We start from the raw sequence: 5,077 nt of genomic DNA on the forward strand, positions 1-5,077 counted from the left end.
GGAGCGCACGGCGGGCGGGGAACGGGGAAAGGCCCAGCTGGGGCCGGCAGCCCGGGGGAAGCAGTGCCCGGGGCCGGGGGGTGACACGGGGAAGGCCTGGCACTGCAGCCTCCGCCCTCGCTTCTGCTGCCGCGGCCAGAGCCCCCGGGGCCAGCGGAGCCCGCTCGACCCCGTCTGCAAAGCTGGCCTGGGGCAGCGCGGAGCCTGAGCCTGAGCCTGCGCCTGGCCCGTGTGGGGCCGTGTGGGGCAGGCCTCTGGCCCCGCGGCTGCGGCAGGACGGGCCGCGGGGCCCGGCCTCAGCCAGGCCGCCTTCCCGCTCGCCAGGCCCGGCCAGGCTGCGGTGCTGGAGTGGCTCAGCAGAGTGTGCTCTCGGCTCGCACAAGGCTGCCTGCGCTGGCAGGGAGCTGCTCCTGCTGCAGGGCTGGCACGCCTGCCTCGGGGAGGGGGAGCGGAAAGTTTGCATATTCTTTTCCTGCAACGCTTTGAATCGAAGCCCTGCTGCTCTGGAGAAAGCCTGGATCAAAGGAGACGGAGCCCCATCTCTGTCCTTCACCAACCTTTTCTATCAAGACAGGAATCCGCAGTCCAGCTCTCTGATGGCCTCCTGCCCAGCTCTGCGTGTGGCTCACCTGGGGAGTCCTGTCGCTTGGGCTACTGCGGAGCTAGCAGCTGGTTTCGCTAATGATCAGACCCTCCCTCCCGGCAGTACTGAGCACCTCGTGCTCATCAGCCCCCCAGAGAGCCTCTGAAGAAGCTTCAAAGCAGCAAAACCCTTCCTTCACCTTTTGCAGTAATGAGTGAAGCAGGATTAGGCTGGGCCTTAGCTGCACTGCTATTGTGCTGGCTAGAGATGTCTTTGTGGAAAGGGAAAAGAAATACAGTAATAAAATGCCTTCTGTTAACCCTGGGACAATGACAGGTTGTGCCGAAGTGGCAAGATCACCACTTCTGCTGGATTTCTGTCTTACCTAGAAAACACACAGCTGTTTTGTAGTTAGCAAGCTCACACGGCTGGAAAAGGCAAGGGAAGTAGGGATGCAGGTCGCCCAGCTCCCAGGCAAACGCATGCTGGGAACAGCTGAGTCAGAGTGCGAACTGGTGCTGCCCGATGCTGCCCAGTGCCGCAGCTGCCGCATGGAGCAAGGGCCGCTGCTTGCGCTGCCCACTTCAGCTCCGGCTCTGCAAACCTCTGGGTTTTAGAGAAGCCTGACCCCGGAGGTGCTGCCCATCGGTGTGGCTCTGTACCCTGCTGGTCCTGCGCCAGCCCCCTGCGCTGTGCCGCCAAATGGTCTCTGGCTGGCGGCTTGGTGGGATGAGGGAGCCAGGTGCAGCTGCAGCAGTGGCACTGCCTCTCCCCAGCACCTGGGAGCTGCCTGTCCCCAAGGAAAGCAGCATGCTGCATAGTCCTCTATGAGCAGAAACTCCCTTGACACACTTGCCAGGCTGGATGGAGCTGGTCCCATTTCCTCTGCAGGCTGTGTACTGCCGCTGTGCTGGCGTGATTGAGCGTGGTGGAGTCTAAGTGCCTGTCATGCTGCCTGGGTATATGGCTGCAATATAGTCGTGTGGAGCAAAGCTGGGTAGCAATGACATCTGCTTTTATCTCCTCTGCCCGAAGGAACAGAAAGAAAAGCAACTTTCTGTTCTGGGCTCTTTAATTTTGTGCAGCACTTTACTGCCATGGTGAAGGTGCTTTAAAAACCCTGGAGAAGGACAGAGGCTCTCAAGCCCCAGTGGCCAGGGGAGCTCCCTCACCCCAGGCAGGACAGCAGCAATGGCAAGCAGTGGGAGGGAGCTGCTGTCCCCCTCTGGGGCAGCTGGACAACCCAGCCCAGCTGAGTCTCCAGTTCCCACTGTTGGTATTCCTGAGCAGCAGGAGGACTGCGGCTGGATCTGCTTGCTTAGAAAAGGCTTTGCCTTGACTGTGGGCAGAAGCTTTGGTCTGCTCAAGAGCCCGGCTACCTTTGGGGCTGGCTGAGCTTTCTGCCTGCTGGGGCTGCAGGAGGCTCCTGCCCTGCTTGGTGCCCACGATGGAGAAACAAAGGCTGGTCCTTGGCCAGAGGCAGCTCCACCTCTCCTGGATGCCCCACTTGGCTGCTGGGGAGCGGCTGCCTGTATTTAAGATCAGTCATTTGCCTGTTTGATTCCTGAGCAGCAGGCAACAATGCACCTGCTGTGATAGTTCAAGTTGTGTTTGTTTCTGCCTTTCTTCCAGCTGAGAAATTCACTCCGTGAACTTTTCATCCTCTTCTCCTGGGGCAGGAGAGGCCATGGCTGGAGAGGTGGGCGGTAGTGAGCGGGTGTGTTTGCTGCCTGCTCATAAAGAGGCTTTCCCAGCTGAATTAACCTTGCAAACTCAAGAGGTACGCAGGCAGCCAGCGTCCCTGTCACTCATGGGCCTGCAGAGCAGCAATTTCAGGAATCCCCTCTGCTCCTTGTGGTGCTGGCGGCTCCTCAGCCTTGTCCCAGTTTGCACAGTCACCCCAGGAATGGCTGTGGAGGGGAACTGGGGGGCTTGGAAAAGAGGAGGATTTGCTGCATTTTCTGTAGGGCTAGCTGGGGCAGCCTCTGTGCAGAAGATCCTCGCATGGGCACAAACAAGCCCAGAGGAGGCTTGGGAGGAGAAGATGTGTCTGGCCAGCCTTCTGCGTTGCCTGGTTTTGTCCAGGTGGCTGGAGAAGGTGAAGGAGGGAGGAGAGCATGTGCCGTGGGGCTTTCTCAGCAGGTCTGAGCGTGCGCCCCGAGCCCATGGGGAGCTGGGCCTGGTGTGCTGACCCAGAGAGCCACGTCCTCATCAGAGCCAGGCCTGCTGCTGGGGGCAGTGGCAGCTCACAGCATAGCGGGGGAGCAGGGCTGGAGGATTAGCATTCATGTCCCCTCCCCACTAATAGATGGGACTCCAGAAAACGCAGTGCCTGCACCTGCCATTTCATTACACTTTGTTAAGCACCTTGTAACTATGACCGATGGCACTTCCCTGGGCGGCTGCTGCTATGTGCGTTTCAGTTGTATTTTTGCTGTGCTGGCAGCACAGAGCTGAGCAAAGGACAAGTGTAGCTGTGTAGAGACATTCACTCAGGCTCCTGAAGTGATGCTGAGGGAACTGCAGCAAGAAAAGCAACAGCTTTGTAGGGAAATCCGGAGGCGGGGAAAACGGCTGCTGACAAAGCCGTTGTGGCATGGCTTACTGAGCGCCTAATGAAGGCTGGCACTGAGCTTGGGCACCTTGCCCTGCTGATGTGCTCCTGCCCACTTCATGCCCTACCTGCCAAGGAGACCTCCTGGCCTGTCCCCTTCTGTACACCAGTCACCAGGTGCTGAAGCACGAGGTGAGCTGGTCCCTCCATGCATGCACCATTCCTCCCTTTAACAGCCAAGACCATGCTTTGCTCCAGGGCACACTGTGAACCCAACTCCTTGTGCCATGGTGCATCCGTGCTGTTCCCTGCCTGGGAGACAAGGACCTTGGAAACATTCCCATCCGTCCCCAAAGAGCCAGAGCAAGTCCCAGTGCCACCAGATGGCACAGAGGGAAGCTGCTGAAATGGCACTGGAGCCCATGGGCGGTGAGCTGCACTTGTACATTTAAATGTGCTGAATGTGGGTAGACACTACCAATGACACTTGATTAAATGGCCAATAGATGTCTGGTGTCCCATGGACAGTCACTTAATGGACATACTGTAAAGGATGTGCTGCCCTGATTAAGTGTCTTGGGGACTTTTCTGTCTCAGAGTGAAGACAGACAGTGAAGCACCTGGTAACTCTTTGCATGCCAAGACTTGTGGTACAAGAGGAAACAGATGGTACTTCGCATTCACACAAGACGAGAGCAGAGAAGTCTCTTCTGGCACTTCAAGTGTGAGCTAGGCGAGGAGCAGAATTTTGTATCTTCAGATAAAATCTTCCTCCAAATATGCTCATATTCTGGCAATAAATTTTAAAAAATCAAATCTTGGCTGTCCTTATTGGTGCATCAGCCTTTGCCCTCGTGGAACTGAGCTGCAACTGGCAAGAAAGAGCAGTCAATATCGTGGGGTAGTTAAAGACTTTGCAGCCCCCTTGAGCACCCCCATGGCCTTCCCAAGGGCATCACGACCCCAGTAGAGCTCCCTGACCTAACAGCAGGGTGACTAACAGCATGCAAATACTCACACAAGCCACTCTTTACCCCCGGGTGTGGGCAGGTGCTGTGTGAAGACTCCCAAAGTTCAGTTTTTCAGCAGCACTGGGTATGGAGGTTGGGAGACCAGTGCCCGTGCAGCTCTGGCTGTGCAGCCAGCCTGGTGCCAGCAGGTGCCATGGCAGAGGTGACTCCCTGGCCGTACAGGGCTCCCTGGCTTCTGCAATGTCGAAGGAAACTTTGGAGCACGTTGCTGTTTTATTTGCCTAGCAGCAACCTGCAGCCCTAAGGATGAGATCATGAACCTGTGATAATTGTCAAGTCCTCTCTTTGCAATAAATCAGCATCTCATTGCATTTGTAACTTATCTTATCAGCTTAATACAATCCTTATCCAAAAAGCACTAATCCAATTCCTCTAGAGAGATGTGTCTGATTAGATTAATTAATCTGTTTGCACTAGAGATTTTCCTAACACTTGAACTTCTTTGGGGCGAACTCCTCTCTGAACCCTGAGCTGTTCTGTCTGAACTGGGGAAGAAAGGGGAGAAGGCCAAAGGCATCGCTGAGGTGGAGAAAAGGCACTGGTGCTGCAGCTGCTCCAGTCAGACCAGGAGGGGCAATGCGCGGTAGAAGGGATTTTGGGAAGCGGGGTGCTGCCCAGGGATGCTGCGAGCCCCGCAGCTAGTGCAGAGCCCTGCCTCTGGCTGTGGTTCGCCTGTCCTGTTGGGCATGGCAGCTCCACACTCGGGGAGCCGCAGCCGGGCACCAGTCCCCATGGCCGAACCCCACGCTGTGGATGCACGACGCTGGACACCGGCAGTGCCTGCCTCCCTCCGGTGTGGCACATGTGACTAGGGAGCTCTGCTGGGGTCTGCTTTCTGGTGCTTTTCCGAGTTTCCCCACTTTTTATACATATTTTGATGAGTAAATTTGCCACATCAAGCTAATCTAA

The sequence above is a fragment of the Haliaeetus leucocephalus genome, unplaced genomic scaffold, assembly GCF_000737465.1.
Source record: "Haliaeetus leucocephalus isolate CR32 unplaced genomic scaffold, Haliaeetus_leucocephalus-4.0 Scaffold295, whole genome shotgun sequence".
In the NCBI taxonomy this organism is placed as follows: domain Eukaryota; kingdom Metazoa; phylum Chordata; class Aves; order Accipitriformes; family Accipitridae; genus Haliaeetus; species Haliaeetus leucocephalus.